Source organism: Saccopteryx leptura, chromosome 1, assembly GCF_036850995.1.
Source record: "Saccopteryx leptura isolate mSacLep1 chromosome 1, mSacLep1_pri_phased_curated, whole genome shotgun sequence".
Taxonomy (NCBI): Eukaryota; Metazoa; Chordata; class Mammalia; order Chiroptera; family Emballonuridae; genus Saccopteryx; species Saccopteryx leptura.
The window spans coordinates 294,018,799-294,034,008 of NC_089503.1; the positions used below are offsets into that span (position 1 = coordinate 294,018,799).

General features: G+C 43.4%; 1 long non-coding RNA gene across 1 annotated transcript in view; it reads right to left on the bottom strand.

Moving 5' to 3' along the window:
- Nucleotides 1-15,210, bottom strand: part of LOC136385419 (uncharacterized) — a 70,988-nt gene that overhangs the window by 18,132 nt on the left and 37,646 nt on the right. The gene's annotated exons all lie outside the window — the stretch shown is intronic.

The window sequence follows — 15,210 nt, forward strand, 5'->3', positions numbered from 1 at the left end:
ACTGGTCAGGCTCTTTTGATATTTCTAAATTTACAGTATGATTTTTCACATTTGCTGATTGATTTATGTGATATCCCAGTACAGATTGCTACAACAATGGCTTCACTCAGTCAGGCTTCCTACCTCTACTCTCTTGTGTAGACCCCTCCCACACTGCTGTTTGGTGTGGCCATGTGATTTGCTCTGACCAATGGGATATTAGGAGAGAATTAAAAAGTGCTTGAACAGTGGTATCCTTCTCTCCCTCTGAAAAGTGCCATGTGAGTAAGCCTGAGCTAGCCAACTGGAGGATAAGAAACAAAGATGAGGATCCTAGCTGAGGCCTCGAAGATCTATCAGCTCTGAGCTAACCTACAAGCAGACTGTCACTACCTGAGTGACTCTACAAAACCAGCAGAAAATTCATCTAGCTGAGTTTAGCCCAAATTACAATCCCAAAGAAATTTTGAGCAAATTCAAGAATTGTGTTAAGCCACTAAATTTTAGAGGGGTTTTTTTTGTTTGTTTTTTTACAGAGACAGAGAGAGAGTCAGAGAGAGGGATAGACAGGGACAGACAGACAGGAACAGAGAGATGAGAAGCATCATTAGTTTTTCGTTGCTCAGTGCGACTCCTTCATTGATTGTTGTTCATTGATTGCTTTCTCATATGTGCCTTGACCATGGGCCTTCAGCAGACCGAGTAAGCCCTTGCTTGAGCCAGCGACCTTAGGTCTAAGCTGGTGAATTTTTGCTCAAACCAGATGAGCCCGCGCTCAAGCTGGTGACCTCGGGGTCTCAAACTTGGGTCCTCGGCATCCCAGTCCGATGCTCTATCCACTGCACCACCACCTGATCAGGCTAGAGTATTTTTTATGTAGCAATATTATAGATAACAGATACAACATAATCTTCAAACAGCTAAATTATTTTTGGCTTAGTAACAAAAAAACTTAAAGGCAGCAAAGATAAATGACTTTTTTAAGATTTCACCATAGTTTGGGGGGTAGATCTGAATTCTTACTTTGCATCCTAGACTCTAAAAACCACACCATACCTGCAACTTGCAACTTCCAGTATTTCTTAGAAATTTCCAAACCTAAACCCTCTAATATTTTAATCATAGTTCCTCAACTTTTCAGTTTTTTTAGCATGTATCTTAAAGTGACATTAAGAAAATGGACTTTGATTACATTTTATTTATTTATTTATTTATTTTTGTGACACAGAGAGAGGGACAGATAGGGAAAGACAGAAAGGAAGGGAGAGAGATGAGAAGCATCAATTTTTTGTTGTGGCTCCTTAGTTTCTCATTGATAGCTCTCTCATATGTGCCTTGACTAGGGGACTACAGCAGAGCTACTGTCCCCTGCTCAAGTTATTGACCTTAGACTTAAGCCAGCGACCATGGGGTCATGTCCATGATCCGACACTCAAGCCAGTGACCCCACCACTCAAGCTGGTGAGCCCATGCTCAAGCCAGATGAGCCCACACTCAAGCCAGAAACCTTGGGGTTTTGAACCTGGGTCCTCTGTATCCCAGTCTAATGCTCTATCCACTATGCCACCACCTGGTCAGGCTAATTACATTTTAAATAGTGAAGAACCAAGATTATATGTAATTGTATAAATAAATAGAATTAGACTGACCATTTTCAAAATAGCCACATAACTTCATAATCAAACTTCATAACCTTCTGGGAAGTATATTTTCTATCATCCCTACCAAAAACTAGTTCAGAGGCAATGAAAGAACATTTTACTCAGTTTGTTAAAAAGAAGTGACTTTTTCTTTTATTTCACTGTGCTTACAGAAGAACTATATTTTTCCAGTTCTTTGAAATATAAAAACAATAACTAAACCTAAAGTAGTGTAATATAACACATATGTTTCTGAAGCTTTACAGATAAAGAATAATTTGTTCCCTAGGACAGAAGAGAAACTCACATCCCCTTAAAGTTTTCTGTACTTTTTTTTTTCTAATTTGAGAATCACTTTCAAGTTTTTAATAGTGAAGACTTGAAGATATTAAGTTACTTGCCCAAGGCTAGAGATGATAAATTGAGAGATGAAATCAAATACTTTTCTTTTTGATGCCAAGTCCCATTGTCTTAACCGGACTAAGTAAAACAATAAGTACTATACAAGTAATACATGCTCATAAAATCCAAACTATACAGAAATGATTAAAAAGCTCTCCCTCCCTCACTGTAGCAGGCTCTGTTGGTTATTTACCTGACATTCATTCCCCACATTTTTTTCCCTAACAAAACCTGGAATTTTTGCACAGGCTCCTGGGGAGGTGGGCCCTAGCAGAGCCTGAAGGTGTGGTCCTTATCGGTCTGTCTTTAAGTCAATCACAGTGGTTTAGACAAGGACTTGTGACACATGTGACACATAGGGGAAGTCATCTGGTGCATTTGCTCTTAAAATGAGAGAATGCTTGTGGAAGTCATGAGACTGTCCCCTGAGAGCTCAGCTGCAGGGAGCATAACCCACTGGTGGCTGTAGCAGTGTCTAAGCATCTGTGGCCATGCTTCCCTGGGGCTGCTTCTAGCCAGTGATAGTGTGGCAGGAATACTAAGATTTATTTCTGACAGGTGACTTTGGCTAGGTTACTTGTTTTTGTTTGTTTGTTTTTTAAAAATTCTTAGAGGGGCGGGTTTGTTTTCTTTTACTTTGTTGATTTTAGAGAGAGGGAGAGAGAGAAAGAAACATCAGTTTGTTTTTCCATTTCTTTATGCATTTCATTGATTGATTCTTATATGTTCCCTGACCAGGGATCGAACCTGCAACTTTGGCATATGTAGACAATGCTCCAACTGAGCTACCCAGGCAGGGTGGCTAGGTTACTTCGGCCTTCTCTTCTAGGGAAGTTAAGTTAGACTATTTCTCCTAAAACTACTACTCCTCGCTGCCTGACAATAAAGCCCTTTCACTGAGAATGGCAAAGCAGAAAGATGGAAAGAACCTGGGTCCTCAGTGATGTCCTGAGCTACTGAGTTAACCACACGGGCCCTCTCCCCATGGACTTCTTGTATAAGATAAAAAAAAACTTCTTCCCTGGCCAGGTAGCTCAATTAGTTAGAGCATCACATACCAAGTTTCCCTCTGATAAGGGTACATACAAGAATCAACCAATGAATGCATAAATGTGTCAACATAAAAAAATCTTCCGCCCTGGCCGGTTGGCTCAGTAGTAGAGCATCGGCCTGGCGTGCAGAAGTCCCGGGTTCGATTCCCGGCCAGGGCACACAGGAGAAGCACCCATCTGCTTCTCCATCCCTCCCCCTCTCCTTCCTCTCTGTCTCTCTCTTCCCCTCCCGCAGCCGAGGCTCCATTGGAGCAAGAGATGGCCCGGGCGCTGGGGATGGCTCCTTGGCCTCTGCCCCAGGCACTAGAGTGGCTCTGGTCACGACAGAGCGACACCCCGGATGGGCAGAGCATCGCCCCCTGGTGGGCGTGCCGGGTGGATCCTGGTAGGGTGCATGCGGGAGTCTGTCTGACTGCCTCCCCATTTCCAGCTTCAGAAAAATACAAAAAAAAAAAAAAAAGATTAAAAAAAAAATCTTCCAAACCTGTAAGAATTGTTATGAGTTCATTTGAGCCAAACTATTGACAATCACCAGGAAACAAGGTCTCAACAAATTGAAAAAGTGCTCTGGAAAATGGCAGTTTCACCACTTATTTTATACATCAGAATCAAAGGGGAAGATATAAGGGGGTTACATGAAATTGGTGATAGATTAAGGAGGCAGGAGAAAGTAAAGCAGGAAAATCTCTGGGTCTGGGTAAAAAGTCAAAGTGTATATGGTGAAACTTCTTTACATAGGTGGTAACAAGACAGTTAACAGTCAATGGTTCACATAACAGTAACAATGAGGGGTCTATTGGCTTCTGCTCTGGTGAGATGTCTGGCCTGATGGACAAGAAAGATGATCCTTACATTCCAAAGGCATGTAATCAGGTGTATTACCGTAGATGCAAAAGACAGCAGACAGGCTTGAGTAAAAGCAAGCATTGGCCTTTGTTTAGAGAAATTTCTTCCCTAGGACATGACTACCTACCACAAACTGCTCTTAGTTAGAAAGGTTTGGTTAGACCATCCTTTGTTTACTTTAGTTCCTTGAGTTTGCAAGGCCATTGTGTAGGTCAGGGGTCCCCAAACTATGGCCCGCGGGCCACATGCGGCCCCCTGAGGCCATTTATCCGGCCCCCACCGCGCTTCTGGAAGGGGCATCTCTTTCATTGGTGGTCAGTGAGAGGAGCATAGTTCCCATTGAAATACTGGTCAGTTTGTTGATTTAAATTTACTTGTTCTTTATTTTAAATGTTATATTTGTTCCCGTTTTGTTTTTTTACTTTAAAATAAGATATGTGCAGTGTGCATAGGGATTTGTTCATAGTTTTTTTTATAGTCCGGCCCTCCAATGGTCTGAGGAACAGTGAACTGGCCCCCTGTGTAAAAAGTTTGGGGACCCCTGGTGTAGGTTTTCCCTGAGCTTGTCAGGTTAGGTTAGTGGCCACATCTTGATTTATTAAAAAATGTTTTCTTTTTTTTGGTCCACAAATGGGTGCAACAACAAGTCAGTGCTTCTCTCTCTCTCTCTCTCTCTCTTCCTTCCTCTCTCTCTGTAAAATCAATATTAGAAATAAGTAACTGTCCTATTGTGTGAACCTCTGATTGGGGTTCACTTTACTCCCAACAGAAAACGTTGTCGCTAATTACTCTCCAGTCCCACTTTCCACAAGAAACTTCTGATAACATATTACTGTGAACTTTTCCAAAACATGTACAAACATACATATCATTTTGCAACTTATTTTGAAGTAATTGACATATGTGCATCCCTCCACAGCAGTACATATAGATCTACCTCAGCCTTTTTCATGGCCTCACAGAATTCATACAGGATGTGTCCTAATCAATGGGCTTCGACCCACAATCATTTCTATTCTGCCCTATTTCTACTTTAAAAGACATGAGGAGAGAGCCCCTGGCAGAGTCTTCCTTAGAGGACAACAAATTCCTGTTTTTTCCATCCCAGAATGGGGCCACTTTTAATGCAGGGGAAATATACACCAAAGGCAGTCTGAATAAATAAGTCAGACTTAGGAGTAAGAGAGGGCAGATGTTTGGTAGAAGGAGCTGCCTGAGATTGCGTGCGCTTTGAAAAGAGGAAGTATTCCAGACTGGTCTAGCCACTTGCACCTCCTCTAGCCCTTCCCTCTTCCCTTCCTTGCTCCTTTACTGGGCCCCCCTACTCTCCTCAAATTGATGGTCTGCCAGCGCCTGGGGGCCTTAAAAGAGGCGAGTAGTGAATTTGCTTAGCGAGAAGAATCATCCCATTGGGAGAGACTCCGTTGCGCTGGCTGGTTTCCATGGGCTCGGTGAGATCTGTTTTTTACCGGTCCTCAAGCGACTGAAGCCAAGCCCCGCCTGGCCCGCCTCCGCGTCTGTCTCCTGCCTGGTGTCAGGCCCCGCCCCGTATCCCTCCAGGCCCCGCCCAGGCCCAAGCCCCATCCATCTCCTGGCTCCACCCACCATGCGTTCAGTCCCCGCCCACCTTCTTGTTGCCTGGATCGTGGACTTTTGGCCCTGGCAGTCTACCTTTCTTCTCACTCTGCGTGGGGTTGTGTTTTGAGTCTGTACAAAACAAAACAAAAAAACCCAGAACAACCAGGAAGTATTCGTTCTAAGGTGCTGTTATTGTTAGATCCAAACAACCAATGTGCTTCACCTAAAGAGATCCTACACTTGACCTTCTGAGAGGTGGGGGTAGTGTCCTCAAAGGTATGATATTGGAAGATTTAACTCTGCATCCTGTTCCTCCCAAACAGGAACTGCTTCTGGCAAGAAACACAATTCCTTGCCTTGCCGGAATGCTTCCTATGTTCAGCCAGCTGATTTCAATTGCCCTATGGACCTCAAACTGGCGAGGCTTAGAGACAGATTTGGTCTGGTGGGACGACACAAGCCGGCTTGGCTTTTCCTGAGCTGATGTAGGCCAGCCTACCTAGTATAGCAAACATTAAAATAGCACCCAACCACACCACACATTAAATATACTCTCTGGGTTTGGCTGTAAATGTTATTTGAACAAGATAGAAAAAATTGAGCATACTATTCCGAAGTTTATGTAAAAAAGAGGGAAATACAAATATATATATGTATATTTATTTATTTGGCAGAGTAAAGTAAAGTGGAAGAATATACCATTAAAAGAACATTATCTGTAAGGGAAGGGAAGAAACTGATTGGAAATAACAGAAATAAAAGTTAGACTTATTTGACTATACCTTGTTTTGTAGATTAACGGAACTATGTGTTATTTTATATAATTATTTAAAAATAACATTAAAAGACAAAAAAGCAATATCTAATACTGAAAGCAAAAGAAAAGAAAAAGAAGTTAACTGTGTGTCCAAGAGTCAGCATGATCACATTGTGAAGAACTAAGACCAAAATAACAACATTCTTTGGGCACCATTGGCGGATACTAGAGAACCTATCCTTACTTTGAAAAGTAGTAAGTGAAAGTAAATAAGCATTGATCTTGCCTTTTCTAGACAAACTATACTTCAGGATGACCAAATAATTGATGAGGGCACATTTCTTTTTATAATATATCAACTATTAAAAGAAGTAATGATAACATTAGAATATGATCATTTTACAATTTATAATGAATTCCTGGATCTAGGCAATGATCATCCATGGTTGCAAATATTTCAAAATGAAAAACAACCAGACACTGTGTGCCCCCTGATGGAGGTATCTCTGAAAGAGGCTTCCAAAAAAACACTTTATCCTGAATCTAATTAAGTAGATTAGAGGGGAGTAGAGTGGAGAGATATTATAGATTGAAAAGGGGAAGGAGATCAAAATGTTCAAACTTCCAGCCTGACCAGGCTGTGGCACCAGTGGCGCAGCGAATAGAGTGTCGGACTGGGACACAGAGGACCCAGGTTCGAAACCCTGAGGTCGCTGGCTTGAGCGTGGGTTCTCCTGCTTTGAGCAAGACTCACCAACTTGGGCCCAAGGTTACTGGCGTGAGCAAGGGGTTACTCAGTTTGCTCTAGCCCCCGGTTAAGGCATATATGGGAAAGCAATCAGTGAACAACTAAGGTGCCACAACGAAGAATTGATGCTTCTTATCTGTCTGTCTGTCCCTCTCTCTGTCTCTGTTACACACAAAAAAGTTCAAACCTTCAGTTATAAAATAAATCATGAAGAAGTAACATACAGTGTGATACAGTGTGAGAATAATACAGAGGTGGGCAAAAGTAGGTGTACAGTTGTGAGTATGTGAAACACAGTTTATTCTTATATTATTATTTATTAATTATTGTATTATTTATTTGTATTACAACTGTAAGCCTACTTTTGCCCACCCCTGTATTGTAATGACTGTACAGTAACAGATTGTTAGTAGACTTACTGTGGTGATCACTTTGTAGGGTATATAATGTTTGTAAAGCCAGTAGCCATGGCCACCATCACAGCTGCCTGGCCCATGCAGGTTCGCATTAGATTTGAACGGACGGTAATGAAACATCAGAGCCAAGAACTGGTGGGCCATCATCTTTAATCCTAGCTTGCACCCAGCAGGCAAGTAAAAACACACACTGGGCTCCAAAACCCATTCATTCAGTGCTCACAAAGCTACTGATTTATTCGAGTTTCCTAGAATCAAAGGTTTCTAGCTCACTAGCCTTATTCACCTCTGTTCCTGTTGGGCAGATAAAATATATTATGCTCACTTTGTTAAAGATGGCGCTGACCACATGGAAGCCCATCACCCAGGTGATATTAATGTGTGTTGGGGCAGGCAGGATCCTTGTAGTCTGGGGCTTGGTTTTAGGACTATGCCTTTCCCACCCTTTTTGATGTGGGGGTGGTGTAATCCCATCATGCCTCAGATAAGTGACGTGTATTAGATACTTCCCTATTTTGTATATTGGATTAAAGGTTTTGATTTCTGCACTATAAAGTGGGGCAGATCGGGAGCTTGCACTCTCAGTTCCTAAGATTAGCATTAGAGGGGAGAGCAGAGAAAGGCCACGTGGAGGAGAGGAGAAGGAGCCAAGATGGCAGAATGCTAAAGGAGAAGCCAGTTTGTGCAGTTTGTGCAGGGAGAAGGAAGGAGATGGAGAACAGAGATGAATAAGTCTGGTGAGCTAGAAACCTTTGATGCTAGGAAACTTGGATAAATCAGTAGCTTTGTGAGCACTGAATGAGTGGGTTTTGGAGCCCAGTGTGTGTTTTTACTTGCCTGCCGGGTACAAGCTAGGATTAAAGCTAATGGCCCACCAGTTCGTGGCTCAATTGTTTCATTACCGTCTGTCCTAATCCAATGCAAACCTGCATGGGCTGAGCAGCTGTGATGATGGCCATGGCTACTGGCTTCACATTTGGCGTAGTCTGTGGCAGGATTTGATACAGATGAGTATGGAGCCACCACCACCTTTGAGCAGTGGAGTAGAGGACTGGCTGCTGTTAATGGTTCCCCATGGCTGTCCTTTTGGGGACCATAGGCTGGCTGACTTTTACAGCCATGCGAGAGGAAACTGAGAGCTCTGTGGAAGAGGCTGCCCAGGCTTGCAAACCAAGCAGTGGAAGGAGCTGGAGCAAACCTGGGAGAAAGAGATGCTGACCCTGGAGCTGGAGGAAGCACCAGAGGAGGCTGACCAGGTTTGCGAGATTTGTTTGGAAATACAGCAGCTGCTGGAGGAGGAATCACAGGTTCATGAGTTGCAGCTTGCCCTGGATGTTGTGGAGAGCCAGCTGCGGCAGGAGACCAGGGCTGAGGTCGGAGCTGGAGCTGCAAGACCTGCTGAACAGAAGGCGGTGGGGGTGACCTGGGGCTCGAGCTCAGCAACAGGAGCTGGTGTTTTCAGTTCCTCTTTGGAGGATGAGGAGAATCAGTCTGTAGTTGCAATCTGCAGTCTCCAGAAGGTGAGAGCCCAGCAGCAAGGAGTTCTTACTACGCCCCTGGTAGGTCTATATTTTTGGGACATAGGGGTGAATGCCATCATGCTCTCCGGAGCAGAGATGGAAATGCTGACTGCCATTGCCATGTGCCCCTCTTTGGGACAGTGTAAGACCTGCCAGGATGCAGGAATGAGGGGGGAGGCTGAGGCCCCATGTGCATGGACTGATTTCCTGGACTACGACTGGAGTGGGCACTGGCTCCTTTGTTGGATGGACTTACGGATTACGGATTTTGGACAATGTAAAATACTCTGATGGGGGTGGGGGTGGCTTAGCTGGAAGCACTCCCCTGCCCCAGGAAGCTTTTCTTTCCCATGGCTAGAGAGAAGGCTGAGGACATTTTGCACTTTTGGCAAAGTGCTCAGAGACTGGTGAAGTGTACCTCTGCAATTGTTGAAATTGTATGATTTGTCATGTTGTAATTTATGTAATGTGCCTAATTTCCTTGCACAAGGATGCCGGTGATGTAGACTGTGGGTACTAAAGTGAGTATAGGGGTGGATTGTTGGGCAGAGAAAATATATTATGCTCACTTTGTTAAAGATGGCGCTGCCCACGTAGAAGCCGTCGCCTAGGTGATATTAATGTGTGTTGGGGGCTTGCTGTGGGCAGTCAGGATCCTTGTAGCCTGGGGCTTGGTTTTAGGACTAAGTCTTTCCCACCCTTTTTGATGTGGAGTGGTATAATCCCAACATGCCTCAGATAAGTGACTTTGTATTAGAGACTTCCCTATTTTGTATATTGGATTAAAGGTTTTGATTTCTGAACTATAAAGTGGGGCAGACCGGGAGCTTGTGCTCTCAGTTCCTGAGGTTAGCGTTAGAGGAGAGAGCAGAGAAAGGAGAACAGAGAAAGGCCACGTGGAGGAGAGGAGAAGGAGCCAAGATGGCAGAGTGCTAAAGGAGAAGCCAGTTTGTGCAGAGAGAAGGAGATGGGGAACAGAGGTGAATAAGTCTGGTGAGCTAGAAACCTTTGATGCTAGGAAACTCAGATAAGTCAGTAGCTTTGTGAGCACTGAATGAGTGCGTTTTGGAGCCCAGTGTGTGTTTTTACTTGTCTGCTGGGTGCAAGCTAGGATTAAAGCAAATGGCCCACCAGTTTGTGGCTCTATTGTTTCATTACCGTCTGTCCTAATCCAATTGAACCTGCATGGGCCAGGCGGCTGTGATGATGGCCGTGCCTACTGGCTTTACAGTTCCCCATCTCCTTCTCTCTGTACAAACTCTGCACAAACTGGCTTCTCCTTTCTTCCACGTGGCCTTTTTCTGCTCTCCTTTCTCTGCTCTCTACTGTAATGCTAATCTCAGGAGCTGAGAGAGAGCAAGCTCCCAGTCTGCCTCATTTTATAGTGTAGAAATCAAAACCTAGCCTGACCTGTGGTGCCACAGTGGATAAAGCGTCGACCTGGAAATGCTGAGGTTGCCGGTTCGAAACCCTGGGCTTGCCTGGTCAAGGCACATATGGGAGTTGATGCTTCCAGCTCCTCCTCCCCTTCTCTCTCTCTGTCTCTCCTCTCTATCTCTCCCTCTGTCTCTCCCTTTCCTGTCTAAAAATGAATACATAAAATAAATAAATAAATAATAATAAAAAAAGAAATCAAAACCTTTAATCCAATATACAAACAAGGAAGTTTCTGATACAAAATCACTTAGGGTGGGAAAGCTTTAGTCCTAATATTAAGCCTTAGGTATAACAATTCTGCCTGCTTACAGCCTGTCCCCCACACCCAATGCAAACTATAAGCGAGCAAACCTATATATCATATTTACAAACATATTTGAACAACAATGTCGAAGAATTATTTTGTGCTCCTGAAACTAATATAATCTTGTATGTTAACTAATTAAAAAGAAATTCTAAAAACTGCATCTGAATCTAATCAAATAACTAGATCTGATTGTCAACTTGAAGAAAGTACCAAATAAAGAAGGATATATTAAATGACACTGTGAGGTGCAAAGTAGCGAAATCCATACTACTATAAACTCTACAGCAGTGGTCCCCAACCTTTTTTGGGCCACGGACCGGTTTAATGTCAGAAAATATTTTCATGGACCAGCCTTTAGGGTGGGATGGATAAATGTATCACGTGACCAAGACAAGTGTTAAGAGTGAGTCTTGGATGTAACAGAGGGAATCTGGTCATTTAAAAAAAATAAAACATCGTTCAGACTTAAATATAAATAAAACGAAAATAATGTTAGTTATTTATTCTTTCTCTGCGGACCGGTACCAAATGGCCCACGGACCGATACCGGTCCGTGGCCTGGGGGTTGGGGACCACTACTCTACAGGACAACAACCTGGTTTATTCAGAAAAAAATTGTAAGTCAAAAGAAAAAGAGATAGAGTGAAACACCCACAAATGTGACAATAGCTTAACTAGTGGGCAGAAGAAAAAATAAAAAGGCCTGCATAGTCAGCCCTGAATGTATCCAATACTGGAGGCAGGTGGGCCATAAGAGCCTGGGATCCCTCGTGCTCTTCAGTTACCCTGTGTGTCTAATTTTCCACTTGAGGCTGTTCTTCACATTAATTTTTTTTTTTTTTACTTTTTACAAAAAGAGAAGACAGAATGCTAAACAGACAATTACCATACAACCTAATGGCTGTGTGATAGAATTATCCAGACCATTGTTCACATTGAGGTCTAGATCAGCTGAGATGGGGTGAGGAGAATTCACTTGGCCAGAGTCAAGCTACATATTTGTGGTGAAGAACCAGTTGGTTTTTGTGATATTGTGATTTATAATAAGAAATATATATGTGGTCTTCCTAAAACCCTTAGAACTTCCTAAGTAATAAGAGGATAAAGGTATCTAGATATTCATAACAAACCTTTCAATCACACCTGAGTTTATGTCAAAAAAGTGACTTTTGGGCCCTGGCCGGTTTACTCAGCAGTAGAGCGTCAGCCTGGCATGTGAAAGTCCAGGGTTCGATTCCCAGCCAGGGCACACAGGAGAAGTGCCCATCTGCTTCTCCACCCCTCCCCCTCTCCTTCCTCTCTATCTCTCTTTTCCCCTCCTGCAGCCAAGGCTCCACTGGAGCAAAGTTGGCCCAGGCACTGAGGATGGCTCCATGGCCTCTGCCTCAGGCACTAGAATGGCTCTGGCTGCAAGGGAGGAATGCCCCAGATGGGCAGAGCATTGCCCACTGATGGGCATGCTGGGTGGATCCCGGTCGGTCACATGCAGGAGTCTGTCTCTCTGCCTCCCTGCTTCTCACTTCAGAAAAATACCAAAAAAAAAAAAAAAAAAAAAAAAAAAAAAAAAAAAAAAAAAAAAAAAGAAGTGACTTTTGAGAAAACCCTAAATAAAGCTTCTGGTTGCCAGGGAAAACATCCAGGTGATTAGAAGGTTGGAATTCTCAGTTTAAGACCCCATACCCTCTAGAGCAGTGTTTTTCAACCAGTGTGCCGCGAGACATGGTCAGGTGTAAGTATAAATACATTTAGAAACTATATTATTAACTATCTGTATAATATGTACTGTGTTAAAGTGTCATTTTGTGTCATTTTGGAAGGTGGTGTGCCCTAGGATTTTGTAAATGTAAAAAATGTGCTGCAGCTCAGAAAAGGTTGAAAATCACTGCGAGAGAGGAAATGGGCTGGAATTGAAGTTCAATATCCAATGGCCAAAGATTTAATCAATCATGCCTATGTAATGAAGCTTCCATAAAAATCCCAAAGGAGGGGGTTCAGAGAGTTGAACACATGGAGATTTGGGGAGAGGGGCACACTTGGAGAGGGCATGGAAACTGTGCTCCTTCCCACATACCTTGCCCTATGAGTCTCTTCCATCTGGCTGTTCATCAGTTTCCTTTATAATATCCTTTATAATAAACGAATAAATGTAAGTAAACATTTCTCTAGGTTCTGTGAGCTGCTCTAGCAAAATGACTGAATGCAAGGAGGGAGTAGTGCTGAACCTCTGCTTTATAGTTCATTGTCAGAAGCATAGGTGACAACCTGGACTTGGATTGTCTCGAAGGGAGGGGGGCAGTCTTGTAGTACTGAGCCCTTCCTTAGCCTGTGGGGTCTGACACCATCTTCAGGGTGACAGTGTTAGAACTGAGCTTAATGATAGGGTGCCCAGATGGTGTTAAAGAATTGTTTGCTGGTGTTAGAAAACAAAACAAAACAGTTTTTCTTTTCCAATCTATTGTGAATTGATACCTTTGCAAAATACATTAAAATGTATTGTACTAAGTCAGGGTGATACTGGCATAAAGAAAGACATATTAGATAAATGGAATAGAATTGAGAGTTCAGAAATAAACCCTCATATTTACGGATAATTGATTTTCAACAAGGGTGCCAAGAAAATGCAACAGGGAAATAGTACTCTTTTCAACAAATGGAGCTGGAGCAACTGGGCATCCACCTGTAAAAGAATGAAGCTGGGCCCCTGGACCCCTTCCTCATACTGTGCATGAAAATCAACTCAAAACTGATCACAGACCTAAAGGTAAAGGTTATTCTAGAAGAAAATATAGAAAAGTTTTTGGAACCTTGGGTTGAGCAAAGCCTTATTATATACAACACCAAAAGCACTAGAGAGAAGGCAAAAAACAAAAAACAAAAACCCTGTTTCATTAAAATGAGAAACTTTGTGCTCCCCAGGACACCATCAAGAAAGTGAAAAGACAACCCACAGAATGGGAGAAGATATTTGCAAATCAAATATTTGATAAGGAAATTAAACCTATAATATATAAAGAAATTTTACAACTCAATAATAATAAAGATAAATAACCCACTTAAAAATGAGCAAAGAGTCTGAATAGACATTTCTGCAAAGAAGATATACAGGTGACCAAAGATGTGAGCAGGATTTAGGAAAACTAATAGAAGACAGTGTTGTTTCCCTGGGGTTAGCAAGAGCAAAAAACTTAGCGCCCCTAGGTCTGCAGGAGCAAAGGGAGAGAATAGTCTCAGAATCTATGGAGAGTAGCTGAATGGAGAGGACTGCCCAGGCAGGACTTTGGTAGAGGGAGGCGGCAAACTCACAGCTTCCAGGCCAGAAGAAAAGGAACCAGGGTACAAATACTCCAACCCCACTCTCTCTTCACCTTTGATCTCCTGCTGGTACCAGCCCCGTTGACCAAACTCAAAAGTAGAGCTAGAGTTCCCCAGTTGAAAAACAGTGGTGGACACAACTAAGCAGAGGCAAATGTGTGATTCAGGGGGTAGGAGGCAGAGGTAGGATTTAGGTATATTGTGGCCTATGGACATGGAAAACCAAAGTGAAAGACAGATTAAGGTGAGTAGCAGTGTCCCAGTAAAGCCTGAGCTCTACGTCGATCAGGCGTCCCCAATTTGACTTCCCCGCACAGGGATGGCAGCCTCTTTGAGACTCCTTTTTTTGTGTGTGTGACAGAGAGAGAGAGAGGGACAGACAGATAGGGACAGACAGAAAGGGAGAGAGATAAGAAGCATCAATTCTTCCTTAGTTGTTCATTGATTGCTTTTTCATATGTGCCTTGACGGGGGCGGGGGCGGCTACAGCAGAGTGAGTGACCCCTTGCTCAAGCCAGCCTTGGACTCAAACCAGTGATCATGGGTCATGTCTATCATCACGTGCTCAAGCTGGCAACCTCACGGTTTCGAACCTGGGTCCTCTGCGTCCCAGTCCAACTCTCTATCCACTGCGCCACCACCTGATCAGGGGAGAGGCAGCTACAAGGATTCTACTTATCAGTGCCGCGACCAACTGCCACCAGAGAAAAGACATGACCAACACACAAGTTAGTTGCAAGAATTACACAAGCAGTTTATTGCTCATAAATCCTATGGCGTGCCTGGGTACAGCTTAAGGAGGCCCCGTCGGCGTGCTCCTCTCAGCTGTCCTTGGTCAGAGCGGTGTGGAGACAGTCCACGTTCAACATTGGAGTCTGGGCGACTACCTCAGCGAGGGGGAGGGGAAGGGCTTACCTTTAGTACTTTTACTGGCCTTTAGTACCTTTATGCCTTCTAGCAGGTGTCAATCTACAGGATTATCACCTCAAACCACCTTTTTGGGAGTTCCTTGCAGGGAGCCCTTTTTATATTAATCTACCGAAATGTCATATCAAGCCACTTCTAAGGTGTTCCTAGGGAAGCTTCTTATGTTAACTACGAAGTTATGGCATCAAGCCACGTTTTATCGATATATAACTAACTTCACACACACACTAACTGGGCCCTGCGTGAAAGGCAGAGTCTGCCTGTCATATCTGTATACCCTAAATTAATC